This window comes from Protopterus annectens, chromosome 7.part1, assembly GCF_019279795.1.
Source record: "Protopterus annectens isolate FY-2018-M chromosome 7.part1, PAN1.0, whole genome shotgun sequence".
In the NCBI taxonomy this organism is placed as follows: Eukaryota; Metazoa; Chordata; order Ceratodontiformes; family Protopteridae; genus Protopterus; species Protopterus annectens.
In genome coordinates, this window is record NC_056740.1 from 386,178,821 (window position 1) to 386,196,471 (window position 17,651).

General features: G+C 44.6%; 1 protein-coding gene across 14 annotated transcripts in view; it reads right to left on the reverse strand.

The window, feature by feature from the left end:
• MYO5A (myosin VA) overlaps window positions 1-17,651 on the reverse strand; it is a 4,204,798-nt gene that overhangs the window by 2,488,706 nt on the left and 1,698,441 nt on the right. The window lies entirely within an intron of this gene.

The following is a 17,651-nucleotide window of genomic DNA, read 5'->3' on the forward strand; positions in this document are numbered from 1 at the left end:
GTATAGCCACATCCCCAAAGACATGCTGCAAGTGGATTGGACACGCTAAAATTGGCCCTAGGCATGAGTGCATGCATGTGTGTGCCTTCTGTGGAAGGCTGGCAACTCGACACCGTAAAAACTCCACTGCCAATCATGAGCGGACAAGGTGATCCGTTGTAGTGACCCCTAACTGGGAAAAGCAGAAAGAGAGAGAGTGCACCAGTATAGCCAAGCATACATCATATATACCATATTGTACATTTTTTAGAGTACTTTATTTTGTTCAACAGAATCAGTTAAAATTTAAATTAAAAACAGAAGATGTATTTCTTAATTGCAGCATATACAGGTTTTAATATCTATAGCATTAAACATTGTCTAGAAGGCGAGTTAACCCTTGACGGTTGTAATCACTTTTCTGCAACAGTAGGAAATTAATTTTTGAACATCTTCATGAAAAAATGTACTTCTACAAATTTCAGTTAATACAAAGTCCATAATGAATGCATGTTGTCAGACTGATGATAAACTGATGGAGGCTCAAAGAAACAAGCAATCATTTCCATAAATGGTTTGAAGCCCAATTTCTCTCTTCTGAATTGTTTAAAAATACTGAGTGGTAAACAACTGCAAAGTTTTTTTTTTTTTTTTTTGCTAAATTGTTCACTTCACCTAATGAATAGTTTACTTATAAGACTCTGGTGGGCATTTATTCTGGACTTCTATGTTCAACGGGAATTATTTATTATTAATATTTATTTTACATTTGTTAACTGGGAAATTCCGACTGGACCAGGTCCATTTTCAGCGGAGGCCCAGGGAGAAAAGCTCTGGCATCAAGTTATACATCCCAGCATAATACACCAAACAGGTTACTTCATGTATGCTGAGCATAGTAATACAACAAGAAATTAATAAAACACTCCAGGTATAAGAAGATACATAACATAGTTAAAAGACAATGTCAGTTACAGTACATCCAGCATACTACACAAAACAGGTTTCATCATGTATGCTGAGCTTAGTAATATAACAATAAATAAATAAAAACACTCCAGGTAAAAGAAGATATAGAACATAGGTAAAAAGACAATGTCAGTTATACATTGGAAAAAGAAGAAAATATATCAAGTAAGATTATCCAGTTAAAAGTACCCTTTCAGATGACCAAGCCTACAGGGGATCAGAGATCCAGCATGTGATCAGAGAGGAGTTTGGGGAGTTTATAGCAGTGTGGGTAGAGTTATGTGATACAAAGGCATAACCAGGTACTAAGAAGATGAGATTTGAGGGAGTTTTTGAATATGGATGTGGAGGGAGCAGTGGACACGGATAGGGGAAGAGAATTCCAATTTCTGGCAATGGTGTGGGAGTAGAGCGCTTTCCCTGCATTATTGTTAGCCTTGGTGATGGAGAGGAAAGATTTTTCACTAGATCTTAGGTACTGGCTTGCAGTATAGACAGTAAGTAGGTTGGATAATGAGGGTTTTTTTTTCAGGATATTTGAGAATATTGTAGGCTGTGCCCAGCTGGTGATAGTTAAGTCGCTGTGGTAGCTCAAGCCATTTTAGTTCATTTAGTGCAGTACAGTGATTTTTTATATATATTTTTTTTTTATATTTTATTGTAGCATGATTCTAGTTTGTCTATGTCACATTGTCTGATTTGGGTAAAGATTGGTGCTGCATATAATTGAGTTGAGAGGAGGTGGCTTTGTGCAAGAGTGACTCTTGCTTTTTGTGAGAGAAAGGACTTATGCCTGTATAGGGAGCCTAGCTTTTTGTGTACTAGTTTTATGGTATATGAGATGTGAACATCAAAGTGGAGATTATTGCCTATTTCAATGCCCAGACGTTTGGTGTGGTTAGAAGGGGAGATGGTGGTGCTGTCCTTAGATGTTATGGTAAAGGAGAGGGTTTTTTTTTTTTTTTTTTTTTTATCTATTAGGGGTAAATAGTAGCAGTTTTGTCTTTTTAGGATTTAGAATTAGTTGGATACCGGATATCCATTTTTCTACTGAGTTAAAGGTATCTTGAGTGAGTGTATGTAGGGTGGTGGGAAATGAGGCAGAGCAGATCAGGACTGAATCATCTGCATATTGTACGAGTGTGGCATGTTGTGTAGAGCTATTGAGGTTATTTGTGAAAATAGAGAATAGTGGGCCCAGTATAGAGCCCTATGGGACACCCATGGTGGTTGGAAGTTGTGTAGACAGAGTTCCTTTCCACTGGACTGATTGTTGCCTGTCAGACAGGTAAGCTTCTGAACCAAGCTATAGTAGAGGAGGTGAGGGATAATGATGTTAGCGAGTCTAATAGAATGGAGCAGGAGACCAAATCAAATGCTTTTGAGAGGTCAAGGAAAATGTCTGATACATATTTGTTATCATTCCTGTGAAGGTTTATATGATTAGTGAAGGATAGATGGGCTGTGGTAGTGCTGTGATGTGGACGGAAACAGTGTTGTGTGGTAGATAGTAGATTGTGTGTCTTAAGAAATGTCATCACTTGCAAGTGGATGCATTTCTCAAGAATTTTGGATAGGGGGCAAAGGATGGCAATAGGTCGGTAGCTGGAGAATTCATAGGAGTTACCTCCTTTATGGACAGGAATGATGTGAGACACTTTCCAGAGTTTGGGTATGTAGGATTCTAGTATGGAGCGGTTGATTAGGATGGAGACAGATAGTCACTAGCCATTTTTAGATATGCAGCAGGTATGTTATCAGCTGCCAGTGTGGTTGGCTTTAGTTTTAGGAGTTTTTTGATAGTTGAGGTGGGCACTGGTGATAGGCTGAAAGGGGGTGATATGGGATAGGCTGGGTTGTGATTGAGGTAGACTGTTTTTGGTTATTTGACTGGACAGGGCTAAGATGGATTTAGTAAAATGGTTATTAAATTGAGAAGCTATGTCTAGGGTATTGTTAGTAGAGCTGGGCGCTGGAGTAGTGGGTTTTACCTGGCTTTAGTAGGGAGTTAATGGTATGCCAGAATTTTTGTGGATTATCTGAATATTTCCTTTGGGCGCTAAGAAAATAGTTTTGTTTGTTTATTTTGTATTCAGCCTTGGCCTTGTTTCTAAGCTGTTGATAGTATTGCCTGGAGCTAGGGGTTTTATCAGTTTTCCAGATTTTTCAGGCTTTATTTCTGGTTTTTAGTAAGGCTCTGGTGTTCCTACTTAGCCAGGGTGCGTAGTTGGCTTTAACTCTGATCTTTCTACTGGGAGCTAGACTGTTAAGGATGTTAGAGAAAGTAGTATTGAAGTAGTCTACTGCCTGGTCTAACCCCAGTGTCTGTAGTGGTTCCCAGTTGCAGCTGCTTAGGACAGTATTTAGGCATTGTGGGGTAAGGTTATGGTCATCTCGTACGAGTTTGTAGACTACTGGTTTGGGGTGATTGGAGTGTTTTTGGAGTAAGAAGGTGGGGAAGATGATCACTTAGGTCATCTGGGAGACAGCCTACTGTATAGTTTTGTATGGGATAGTTGGTTAGTGCCCAGTCCAGTATGGGTTCTTTTTTCTTTGTTTTCTTATCTATTCTAGTTGGTTCTTCAATTAGTTGAGAGAACCCATATAGACTGATATGTGTAGAGAAGCTGCTTGAGTTACAGGCTGGTGTTAAGGTCTCCTAGTAGGATTGTTTCCTGAGGTAGACTCTCCTTTGTCTAGTGTAGGATGTCTTCTATTATGAGCGAGTTGTTGCCTGGAGGTATGTAGCAGCATATTATATTGATCTTCTTGGTGTTTCTTATGGAGAGGACAGAAAATAAGACTTCAGCATTTTGAAAAGTGGGTGATATGGTGTGCAGTAGCTGGAGGTTAAGGGTGTTTTTAAAGAGAATGGCTACTCCTCATCCTTTCCTGTTTGTTCTATCAGATCCAAGTGTATTATAACCTGGGGGGAGAAAGTCTTCATCTTGAATACTGGATTTAAGCCAGATCTCTGTAATGGTGAGTATATCAGGGTTGTAGTGGGCTATGAATGCATGTATGTCTGTTAGCTACTTGGTAATACTTCTTATGTTGAGATTTAGGATCAGCAGGTCAGATGTTTGTCTGGCTGAGAGGGGACCTGGATTTGGGTGAATGTCACCAGAGGTTAGCAGAGTTTGTAGGAGTGTCAGTATGTGCTTTTTATTATTAATTATTTGTGAGCTTGGTCGGTGTGTTTTTTTCTTAGTGTGGTGAGATGATGTCATTTTTGTTAGTGAGTAATATGTAGCTGTAAGATTTATGATTGTGGGGCAGATGTAGAAGTGTGAGTGGGTTTGAGAGGGTGGGCTAGTGTGGGTAGTGTGACAGGAGTAGTTGTGCAGTGGTAGGTCTGTTTGTAAGGAAGTTAGGAAGGTTAGCGATAGTAGAGCTAGTGATAGGGATGTGAGTGTGGGTAGCATGATACTATTATGAGTGAGTAGTACAACTAGGATTCCTGCTTTTTTTTTAATTATACTTGTTCAGGAAGACAAGTACATTTTTTTCAATAAGACATTTAAAAAAGTTCTGTTACAGAAAAGTAGACTAATTATTATGTAATGTTGCAGACTTTAAACCTTTGCATGTGATCTTGAAGCCTGTCATTTCAGAGCTTTTTTCAGTAATCAGAAAGTTTTTTTTTTATTTTACAGTACATCTGACATATGAGAAAGACTACAGGTTTCACTAAGTCAGTAGTGTAACTACTACAATTAACGATTTATAAGTATTAACAATAAACATGCTTATCAAAGGTACAAACTGGGGAATCTAAACTGTCTACCTTCGATTCGTAAAACACAATACAGAACAAATGTCTATACTGCAAAAAGTCAAACTAAATTAGTGGATTGTGAAACTATATACTTAAGGTAAAATTGTGGACTACAAGAATCCCTGATAACTAGAACACATCCATCAAGATATGTTTAAACATCTGAACAACTCAGAACAGCAAACAACTACAGAGATTGTCCTGGATTTACTATATACAGTCCATGTACCTATGGGAGGCAACAGAAGAAGCACCTTCAAATCCTATGTGAAAATTCAATATTACCTCTAACTGGACTTTCACTGCGGAAGAGCTAGCTCCTCTTTTAAAAAGGTAAGGCTAAAAATTCAAGGATACTTTGCAAAGGAGCTGAAAAGGGGCCGATCTTATTTGGCGGGCACAGTAAGCAAATCTCTTCCATTTACTGGTACAGAGTTTACGTATAGATGGTTTATGAGAAGATAAAAAAGTATGTGACATACTGGAGAGGAGAGCAAAGGTTGTTTGGCTGCTAATAGAATTTGAGAAGCCAGGCTGTCAGCCTGAGGTTCAATATTTCTAGATGGATCATGCCTGTCGGGTGCGAAAGGAAGTCTGAAGTCAAACCCAGAATCCACAGTTGCTGGAGTAAGTGAGGCCAAAGGAAGGGGAACCAAATCTGTCGAGGCCAAAAAGGTGCAATGAGGATAACTTTGCTCTTCAACATGGCAGCTTTCTACTGGAATTTGGAAAATTAATGGGATTGATGGGCAGGCATAAAGTAGGCAGACGGGCCAATCGTGAAGTACAGCATCCCTCAGTAACTCCCCCTGTGGGGGGATCAGGACAAAGTAGCTATTGCATTTGTTGTTTAGGGGAGAAGTGAAAAGATCACAGTAAGGCTGGCCCCACTGACTAAAAATCATCTTTGCCACATTCTTACTGAGAGACCATTCATGAGGTAGAAGAATGCACCTGCTTGCTATCATATTGCATTTCCCTGGAATATACACTGCTACGAGAAAGCAGTTGGATGAGATCGCCCATTGCCATCTGAGTGCTTCTCGACACAAGGGGTAAAATCTAGTCCCTCCTTGTTTGTTGATATACCAAATTACTGACATGTTTTCTATTTGAACTGCAATCATCCCTGAGGGGAGAGCTTCTTGAAAGCCCTGCAACACTAAAAGCACTGCTTTCACCTCTAGGATACTGATATGCAAATTGGCCTCTTTGGGGACCAAGTGCCTTGGACTGTTTTCCCCAGGTAATGCCCCCCTCCACTGTAACTGGAAAGTGTCCATGGTCGCTATGGCCTTGCGCTGAGGGGGAATGAATGGATGGCCTTGTAGAACCTGCTCTGAATGAATCCACCACCTGAGATCTCACTTGCAAATCTGAGTAATACATATCAGGTTTGACATAGGTTGATAAAGTATTGACCACTGCTCTTGCTAAAAGTACTAGTTATTGCCTCTATCATTGATCCTAGGGCCTGAAGGACTAAGCGGGCTGAAACTTTGGTACTGCAGATTATTTTCCTGACCTGTGTTCTTAAGGTCTGAACTCTTAAAGAAGGCGCTGAGGCTATCATTGACATTGTGTTGAACAGTGCTCCTATAAATTCCAAATTTTGAGTAGGCTCCAAATGAGACTTTTCATAGTTTATAGCTATCCCTAGATGAGAGCAGATCTAAAGAACATGATCTCTTGCCTCTGTTACCCAATGCCTGGTCCGGGCAATAATAAGCCAGTTGTCTAAATATGGAAACACCCAGAATCCTAGCAGTATCAAGTGAGCTGCTACTACTGCCATGCATTTGGTGAATACCCTGGGGGCTGTGGTGAGACACAAGGGCAGGACACTGAACTGGTAATGACTGGCTCCCAGCTGGAAGTGTAACACCTTCTAGACTGCCTATTCATGTTTATGTGAGAATACGCATCCTGAAGGTCTAACGAACACATCCAATTGACCCTTTTCAGAAATGGGAGTACGGACTGAACTGTCACCATCCAAAACTTGCTGCGTTGGACTGATTTGTTCAAGTTGCTGAGATCCAAGCTTGGTCTCCAGTCCCCTGTTTTCTTTGGCACTAAAAAGAATCTTAAGCAAGTTCCAGATTCTATCTGGTCTGGCGGGACCTCTTGGATGGCTCTTTTTTCTAGCAGCTTTTGTATTTGAAATGCTGGTTGCTCCCTCTGACTGGGTGGAACTTTGCTAATTTTTCTTGAGGTTGGAGGTGAAAGGGAAAAGGGTATTATATAATGATCCTCTGCACCCATGAAACTGTTATCTCTAGCCAGGCTCTCTGCTGCAAGGATAAACAAACCCCTGATTGCCTCCGGATGGGAACAATCTGGCTTCCTTTCAGGAGCACTTGAAGGGTCTATTGAAAAAGGAATCTCTGGGACCCTTGGTTTTGTAGGCTACCTCTGCTGCAAGGGCGGCGTCTACCATTGGAACCCCCCTCCACCCCTGGGGGAACCTCCACCATGTGTGTCCTGGAAAGGACCCTATGACTTCTTGAACCACATTTTTCCAGTATCACGTTGATTCCTGAAGAAGGATCTTTGAGACATGAAAAAATGTATGCCCACGGCAGACACGGTCTTTCCATCCTTTTCACACGTGGATAAAGTGTCCTTAACTTTGGGGCCAAACAAAGATGTTCCATCAAAAGGAGCACTGATGAATAAAATCTTGAAGGGCTTCACACAATCACATAAGCACAATAAGGCATGCCTCCTTATGGAAACGCCGAAAACCGCTGCCCTTGAGTTCCTTCGGCCATATGTGAAATTAGCCTCATAGTGAAACTGAAGATTGATTGCAGGGTAGCCAACTGAGAGATAAAAGACACCTGTACCTCATCCGAAAAGGATTCTGAAAAGGGTATCAAACAGTTCCTTAATTAGGTCTCTCTGTAATCTGGTGAAATGTGCCAAATAGTTCAGACAACTTAAGGCAAAGGAAGTCAAAACATAGACATGCTTCCCAAACCTGTCCATCACCACAGTTTCCTTGTTCAGTGGATGGACAGTGAAACTTTCTTTGGGGAGTTCCTTTTTTGTGGCTACCCCATGACCATGGCATCTACAGGCATACCTTCTGTTCAAAACTTCCCGTCTTCTGGTGCTATCAAAATTTTATCTGGTCTCTGGAGAATGGCTCAATGGTGTCCAGGGCCGTCACCCAGGAGATAGACAGGCTGGTACTGAACGCCTCCAGGAATACAGACTCCTCAAACAAAGGGTTGCGGACTTCCATCCACCTCTCTGTTTCAGGATTTCAAGGACATCTCCAAACTGGACATCTTCAGGAGGTGACCATAGGGACCCTTCACCTTCATCAAATTCTGTATCTTATATGACAGACTCATCGGGGGAGTCAAAATACATCCTCTTGCATGTTCTCTTCTTACGGACATCCTCAGTGGGATGGTCTGGGAAGGTATGAGAACAGGTGGGAACACCCTGCTGGGAAGCCTGTGGAGAGGACAGATGAGACTCCAGATGAAGGAATGGCAAGCCTGCAATGTGAGGATCCGAGGGGAAGGGAACAGTCTTTGTTGTGGAAACAGGCAAGCCTCTTTCCATAGCCTCAAAGTCAGAACCCCCCCCCCCTCAGGGAAGAAGAGGACCTTGGATCCATAAGGGTAAGGCTTTGGAGTTTATTACCCTCCTGCTTCAAGGGGAACTTCCCTAAGGCTGAAAATGGAGCAAACTAACCCTCCATGTCATCTTCAGTAAGGCTCCTGGAAGAGCGAGAGTGAGTGGAAAAGTACAGTTGTGTACACTTACCATAAATGTAGATGTTCGAGTGTATTCACTGTTGCAGTCATTACATTTGGGTAATCTGCTGGCAGGTTGCCCTCAGTCGGCCTGAATAACAAAGTCTTGGGTCCTGTGTCGGTTGCTGTCTCCTCTTCCATGACGTCAGGTCGTCAGGGGTATAAAACATGTAGCCGATGCCATTTTAATCAGTCTTTCTTGCCGGTGCAGCAAGCAGTTCAGTCGGCCAACTCCTGAATTTTTCGTTTTCGAGTTTCAGAACCAAAGTCTTCAAACTAAAGCTAAGTACCCAGTTGGGGAAACTGGCGACTGGCTTAGGATAAGCTTCATTGTCAGTTTTGGACCTCAACGGTCTGTCTCTGTCTTTTTCCTTGCATTTTTTGTGAACTCCGGTAGTCGGATTGCTAACCAATGACATTTCAGGGTAGTTAAATTTTGAAACAAAATATTTAGAAGCAAAAATATACCGACGCTTAATAGTGCGTTGGTTAAATTTAGTACAAAACCGACAGCAAGGCACATTGTGATCAGGGCCTAGGCAAGGAATACAGTACAATTTAAAATCTTTATGAGGTATTTGCTTCCCACAAGTAATGCAATTATTAACTTTTTACTGACATCGGTAAGGAGCAAGAAAAAGTTTCCCCAACTGGGTACTTAGCTTTAGTTTGAAGACTTTGGTTCTGAAACTCGAAAACGAAAAATTCAGGAGTTGGCCGACCGGCACTTGCGAACTGCTTCTGCTTCGGGCACCGCGCGGCAAGAAAGACTGATTAAAATGGTGTTGGCTGCATGTTTTATACCCCTGACGACCTGACGTCATGGAAGAGGAGACAGCAACTGATGCAGGAACCAAGACTTTGTTATTCAGGCCGACTGAAGGCAACCTGCCAGCAGATTACCCAAATGTAATGACTGCAACAGTGAAACAGGAAGAACATCTACTGATGGGAATTTTGGTCTCTCTAAAAAAAAGGGGAGGGGACTGAGTCCACTGATGGAGAGTATCTGGTTCTTGGGAGACAGAGAACCCCAGGTGTTGAGTCCAATGCTTTCTATGTCAGATCCAAAGCACTCTGGTCTGACATATCTTTAGCCATTTTTGGTTTGGATCAGATAGTGAGGTCAAATCTGAGGAGTCTTTCTTTCTTAATTTAGGATCAGAGGTTGAAGTTGAATCAGCTGACTTAAGCTTTTTCTTCTTAGGATCTGAGGAAGTTGTCAGATCTGATAAAGGTCACTTCTTAGATAATATTTAGGAAAGACTACAGAGGGATCAGCGTGTGGGTTCTTGTAAAGGTGCTTGCGCATGACAAGCACTCGAACATCTGTCTGGTTTCCTTGGAGCAGGAGGAAGGCTGTCCAGGTATAAGGACAAATCTTCAAAGGCGTCATCCAATAGCAATGCACTGGTGGGATGAGTCTATGTCATACCATTGAATGGCCACATTGTTGAAACCTCATCTCATCAACAATGCAGGCCATCAAACCCCCACATCCCCGCTAATTACATATACCAATTACAAGATCGCACTACAGTGGGGAAAAGGTCACATTTACTGATGCACACTGTAAAGTGATCTCAGTCAGTACAGTCTGATGGCCTGCATTGTTAAGGTGATGAAGTTTGACAATGTGGCCATTCTATGATAAGACATAGACCCATGGTGGGATAGCTAGTGGTCTGGGGATGACAAACAATCTGTCTGTAGAGGGTTTGGGCTTGAAAGAATTCCTTGCTTTCTCACTGAAATGCTTCCTTCATCTCATGTAAAGTACCCCCAAAGGATAAATTCTCTGGAGGAAGAGAAGGGCATCATCAGAGTTAGAATCAGGATTGGACTGAAGGGAAAGATGTTCAGAATAAGATAACTCTTCCTCATCCTTAAATCATGAAGAACCAGATTCCTCTTGAAAAGAGACATCTCTTGGTCTTTTACTGGAAGAGGCTTCTCGTGTAGTCTGTAGTGCCTGGCTGGTCTCCAAAGATTTCATAAAGGCCATGAATTCCTGGACAATTTTAAGGAGGCCCCGAGTTTTGACCTGGGTTGCAACAGCCAATGACTGGAGCACTGGCTGTGGTATGTTGACTGGTCTCTTCAGTTTAGGTGTCCATTTCGCAAGAGAAGACAATGTTCCAAGGCCAGGTGACCATGGCTTTGGTACGGTTGAAAGACATTGTTCATCTTTCATGGTTGTTCTCCAGGGACACATCTCCCTCAGCAATCGGTATTCAGACGTCAGAACCGGAGACCTCAGACCGAACAGATACAGATGTTGGAGATAGCAGAGTTGAGTAGCCTGCTGCCATGCTGGCTTCCCGAGGGATCATGTCAGAGGGCTCAAGCCTGGTTGTAACTGGTCCTGGGACTACAAAAGCTCCTCACCACAAACAGCCAACTTAAGCACAGACGTGGAATATCAGCATCATCTGCAGAGTCTTTTTCTTTTTTGTCTTCTTTTTTCTTTGGTAAAGTAGTGGTAGTAGCCAAAGAAGGCAGACAGGTGTCAGAAACTGCATCTGAGGACTCCATGTGTACTGTGAGGACTTTGACCCTATACTTAAGGGTCTTAGCACAAAATCTAGCACAATACTGACAAATTAAAATGTTGGGCTGAGACCCAAACAAAACAGACAAAAAGAGTGAAGGTCCTTACGGGGGATTTGCTTCACACACTTCAAGTAGTTATTAATTTTTTTGAACATTTATCAGAAGAAAGAAATGCCCACTTATCTGCAATTTGTTTGCAGAAACTCTGAAGAAAATGAACTGGCCAATGGACTGTGAGCATTTGGTACATGTACAAGCACATCAGACTGCATAGCTAGAAAGTACAGTTATGTAAAATCTTATAAAAAGAAGTTATATACTCACCATAACGTTCCATCAGAGTTTTACTTCATTTGTCTTCAACCTGTGGGGATACGCATCCGTATCGGATCCGAGCCGGCAAATTTACTAGCATCTGCTCCGAGCTCCTCCCCTTACCCATAATACACCTCCACTACCTTCCAACCCCCAGACCAAGTTTGCTGAACCTTATACTGATAACCTGACCTGAAATAATTACTTGTGACCTATAACTGCAGCCCGTAGGCTGTTCATATACCAAGGTCCAGGGGAAGGAGGGAGGGACAGTTGAAGACAAATGAAGTAGAACTACTCAGATGGAACGTTATGGTGAGTACATAACTTATTTATCTGAAGTAGTTTACTTCATTTGGTCTTCCACCTGTAGGACAGAGTCCCCAGCTACTAAACTCCTGGGAGGCCCTCATGGAAGGATATTACGGAGCACCGTGGAACCAAAGGATGCTCTCTTTCTGGAAGTCAAATCCAATTTGTAATGAGAAATAAACGTATGAGATGAGGACCAAGTAGCTGCAGAACAAACATCATCCAACGATACTCTAGACCAAAAGGCTGCAGACATAGCCATGGACCTAGTGGAATGAGCTTTCACCTGACCTGGAAGAGACATGCCTCTGTCCTTATAGACCTGAAGGATGCATGAAGAAATCCATCTAGCAATAGTGACCTTGGAGATTGTATCCTTCTATAAACCCTTTTTGGGGAAACCTAACAATTGATCAGATTTACGGAAATTTTTTGTCCTGTGTAAACAGAATCTTAACTGTCTATGAACATCCAACAGGTGAAGTTTGTATTCCATCTTGTTAGAAAAATTAAGAAAAAACACAGGCAAATTGATAGTCTGATTGATATTGACTGATGATGCCACCTTAGGAAGAAAGGATGGATTGGTTCGAAGGGAAACTCTAACTTTGTGAAAAATCATGTAAGGAACTTCGATGGACAAGGCCTGTAATTCTGAAACTCTTTTGGCTGAGGCAATAGCCACCATAAAAGCTGTTTTCCAAGATAAATATTTCAGATCTGCTGTTGCAGCAGGCTCAAAAGGCGGACTGGCCAAAGCTTGAAGAACCATAGTAAGGTCCCATGGGGGAACAGGATCTTTGACCAGGGAGCATAACAAAAAGGTGCCTTTAATAAATGCTTTACACAGTCTGCAGGAGGCTAAAGAGGCAGAATTCTCACCTACATGAAAATGAGAGATGGCAGCCAACTGAACATTGGCAGTAGAAGAACTAGCACCGTGTTGAAAAATATCAGCTAGGAAATCAAGAATGGCGGAAATAGGAACTGTGAAGGGTTCTAAACTCCTTTGAGAGGCCCATAAGGAAAAACGTTTCCACTTGCTGCGTTAAACCTTCCTGGGTCGAAGACTTATGAACAGCCACCAAAATAGATCTAACTGAGGAGGATAGTCTGGGAGTCCTAGCAATCACGGGAACTGGAGCAGCCAAGCTCTGAGCTTCAAACTGTCCAGATTAGGATGAGGCACCCCCGAAGGGTGTGAAATCAGATCGTGAATGGGATCCAGGATCCAAGGCGGAGCCAGAAGGTGAGACCAAAGGAAGGGAATCCATACCTGGTGAGGTCAAAATGGGGCAATGAGGATAACTTTGCTCCCCAGTCGACGAGCTTTCTGTAGAAACCTCGGAATAAGAGGTACTGGCAGGTAAGCATACAGATGACCAGGAGGCCAAGCATGAACTAGAGCATCTCTGGGGGACTCCACCGGCAGGGGGTTCAGAGTGAAAAACTCGCTGCACTTTGGGTTGGAAGGAGATGTGAATAGATCGCAGCAAGGTTGACCCCACTCGAGGAAGATCTGTTCCACTACTGAAAGATTCAGAGACCACTCGTAAGGCATCAGAATAATCCGACTTAGCCTATCTGCTAGGATGTTGGACCTTCCCGGAATGTGCGTTGCGAAGAGAAAGCAACCGGTGGAGATCACCCATTCTCACACTCTCATGGCCTCACGACAAAGGGGATAAGATCTGGTCCCTCCCTGTTTGTTGATATACCAGACCACTGACATGTCTGACTGAACAGCAATCATTCCCAGAGGAAAAAAAGGCATGAAGGGCCTGCAATGCTAGGAGAACTGCCCTCATCTCTAGGACATTTATGTGCAAGCTGGTCTCTACAGGGGACCACAGGCCTTGAACTGTCCTGCCCGAACAATGTCCTCCTCCACCCGGGTTGGGAGGTATCCGTGGTCACTGTGGCTTGGGCCAGAGCTGAAACAAAGGATTATCCCTCCAAAATGTCCGGAGAACACATCCACCATATGAGGGGCGACCGACAGACTTGACTAAGATGAACTGGATATGCCAATGGCAGTTCCAACAGGGACCATTGTACAGCTACAGTCCACAGTAGAATTGTCATGTGTAACCGGGCACATGGAAGAAGAGTTATGTTCGCTGCCATCGAGCCTAAGGCCCTCAAAAATTGATTCCGCCTTGGAAGATGAGAGTGGCAGATCAGGGAGACATGCATCCAGGTTTTGCACTCTCTCCGAGATCAGGAAGATTTTGCACTGTAGAGTATTTATCCTGGCACCAATGTAGTCTATCACCTGTACAGGATCTAGGAGTGATTTGGATGCGTTGATTGTGATCCCCAAATGCAGGGCAAGAATCATGAAATAATCCCTGGTTTGGGAGAGTAGACGCCTGATGGGAGCAGTTAGGAGCCAATCGCCCAGGTACAGATAGACCTGAATCCCCTGAAGTCCCATGTGAGCCTTTACCACGGCCATCACTTTGTTAAACACCCTGGGGGATGTGGTGAGACCAAAGGGTAGGGCTCTAAATTAGTAATGACCGACTCCTAGCCAGATGTGGAGGAACCCCCCTGGAACTTCTGTGCATCTTTATGTGATAGTAAGCATCCTGGAAGTCTAACGAGCACATCCAGTCACTTTCTTGCAGGTATGGCATGATGGACTGTAATGTGACCATCTGGAACTTCTCTTTGGCAACTGACAGGTTCAGGCTAGAAAGGTCCAGAATGGGCCTTAAGTCCCCTGTTTTCTTTGGCACCAAAAAGAACCTGGAGCAGAAGCCCAAGCCGGACTGATCTGGGGGGACGGTTTCGATGGTTTGTTTTTATAGCAGCTTGGAAATTTTCTGTGCTGCTGCCTCCCTTTACATGGGTGCTATGTCCGAGAGGTGACTGGGAGATTTGGGGGACCCACAAAAAGGACAGAGTATCCTCTGGATATTATCTGAAGCACCCAGCAGTCTGATGTTATGGACTCCCATATTGCTAAGTGCAAGGACAATCGTCCCCCGACTGCCTCCAGAGTAGAGCAGTCAGGCCACCCCTCAGAGTTGCTGCCCGGGTCTGTCTGAGAAAGGTTCTTGAGACCAAAAATTCTTCAGACTCCTCTCTGCCTCTGGGCCGGCGTCCATTCTGTCGCTCTCTGTCTCTGGGGGAAGAAGAGCCCTAAGTGTCCCAGGAATACTGTGACTTCCAGAACCACATCTTCTTTTGCCCTCTCCGGTTGCAGGAAAAGGACCTTTGAGGGTTCGTGAAGCGTATCCCGACAGCAGACAGTGTCTTCCCATCCTTCTCACTCTGGAGAAATGTCTCTTTGACGGTCTTACCGAAAAGAGTAGAGCTGTCATAAGAAGCATTGGCAAAGGACGCCTTGAAAGGTTCCGAAAACTGACATAACTGAGTCAGGTGTTGCGCCTCATGGACAAGCTGGACCCAGCCTCCCTAGCCGCTCCTTCCATAGCATGTGGAAGGAGTCGCATGGACATGTTGGAGACCACTTTCAAAGTGGCCATCTTCATGGAGAACGAAGCCCTGTCCTTTTGCGACATGGACTCAGGGGGGAGGGACTCCTCCAGCTCCTTTACCAGGTCGCGTTGGAGTCTGATGACATGGGCCAAGTAGTTCAGCGCCCTAATTGAAAAGGTAGCTGAAGTGTACACCCGCTTCCCTAGGTGGTCCATCATCCGCAACTCACTGTCAGGAGGATGAACCAAGGAACTCTCCTGGGCAAGTTCCTTCTTTGTAGCTGCTGCTGCCACCATAGCGTCTATGGGGGAGCCCTTGTTCTATGCTAGTCTGTCTATGGGGGGACTTAAAATTTTGTTGGGACTTTTTGGAACCGGTTCCATGGTGTCTGGCTCATTCCATGTCTGTGAGGTGACCACATCCACCAAAGGATCAGTGGGAGGGGACACCCAGGAAGTAGATGGGCCCATGCTGAAAGCCTCCAGGAACACAGACTCGTCAGAAGAAGGTTTGTGGGGCAGACCAACCTCCCCATTGGCACAGGATTTCCATGATGTCTCCAAAGGAGACATCCTCGGAAGGTGACCTAGGGGAACTTTCTCCTTCATCCAAGTTCGTATCCTCGGTGAGGGACTCAGGGGAGTCCAAGTGCCTCCTCTTGCACGTATGCTTGCGAGGTACCTCTCCAGTGGGGCTCTCCTGGGGGAACTCGCAAGCCACTTGTTCCTTAGGGGAAACTGTCTGGGGCTCCTCGAGCACTGGCTGTCCCTCTGGTAAAATGATGGGGACTGTAGAAAGAGTCGAGGGGGGGTCTGGGTGGAGTCCGAGGGGGCAGTCAGGGGTCTCGATGCAGCGGTCAGAACCCTTTCTACCACATCGAATGGTGAAATAGAGCGAACCGCCTGAGAAACCAATAAGCAGGCCGGTCTCCCTGGGTCCGATGAGAGAATTGGAGCCGGGCCCGAAGTGGACGGAGCTCCGAGGGAGGGAACTTGGGCCGACAAAAGTGGAACCGATGAAAAATGTTCCACTCCCTCAGATCCGACACCCAAGCTCTGGCTCAGAGAGTGGGTCGGATCTGAGGTGGTCGGATCCGACACGCTCCAGGCAGTTGTCAGCGTCAAGGAAGCAGGTACCGTCAGCACCGACCCCCTGACTAATGCCATCCTCGGATCCGAATACTCCGAACCCAATGGACGGATTGGAGAAGGAGATATTGGCTGTAAATGAAGCAAGCTCCTCCCTCCTGACGGGGAGGAGGCTGGCAAGACCCCCATCTAGATCAGAGTACAGATGAATCTCCTCATCATTTTATCCATATCGACCTCAAACAAAGACCGGCTTGACCTTGACGTGGCCACGGACTCCAACCTTGCGGGTCGGGGCACCGAGGCCCTAGAAGCTGAGGGTGTCTCCTCCTGCTCCGGGGAAAACCTCAGAGATTGGAGCCGAGGGAAGTCATGGATCCGTAGAGTTTTCACTGGAGAAGGGAGGTCCAAAGACCTCTTGTGCTTTTCCCTCGTCTTTAACTCTCTCTCCTTCTCTCTGCCCCTTTTCCACTCCACTTCCACATGCTTTTGCACAGGAGGTTGAATCCCAGCCTGGGAGGGAGGAGAAGCCAGGGGAAGAGAAGGAGGAGAGGAGGCCACAGCAGCCGCTGCGACTGAAGCCAAAGATGAGGCAACAGTCTCTGAAGGGGGAAGAAGGCCTTTTAGGGCCAACTTGGCCTTCCTATCTTTAATAGTGCAGGGGTTGAACTCTGCGCATATAGTGCAGTCTGCACTCAGACTGGCCATGCCCAAGCACATAACACACAAAGTGTGGCCATTCGCAGGGGATAACTTATGGCCACACTCATTGCATCATTTGAAAATAGACTTGTCAGGCATACTATCAGCAGAAAGAAGAAACTAAAGAAAAAGTTGTTTGTTTCTTTCAGAGCACACCCACTCACCACACTCACACACAGAAAACACTGAGGGGGGCAACAAATCCGCACAACTACTGTAAGCTAACTACCCTAGAAAACTATAAACTGGATGCACCAAGTGAGGGGAGGACAAAAGAGGAACCTACTCTATCACTATCCAATGATTTTTAATGAAAAAAGAGATATTTTAAAAGACTTCACCCAGTTGAAAACCTGGGGCTCTAGAGGGCACGATGCATAAGCTATTCGTGGCAAACGAGATCTGGGGGCTGGAAGGTAGTGGAGGTGTATTATGGGTAAGGGGAGGAGCTTGTAGCAGATGCTAGTAAAGTTGCCGGCTCGGATACGATATGGATCCATACCCCACAGACTGAAGACCAAATTAAGTAAACTACCTTAGATCACTAGATTTCCTTCTCTTCAGTGTTGCAGTATCCTTTACCCAAGGGATCTCCTGCCAAGAATACCCCAACCTCATTTGAAAATAGACTGGTCAGCCATACTATCAGCAGAAAGAAGAAACTAAAGGAAAAGTTGTTTCTTTCAGAGAATGCCCACTCACCACACACACACAGAAAACACTGAGGGGGGAAGC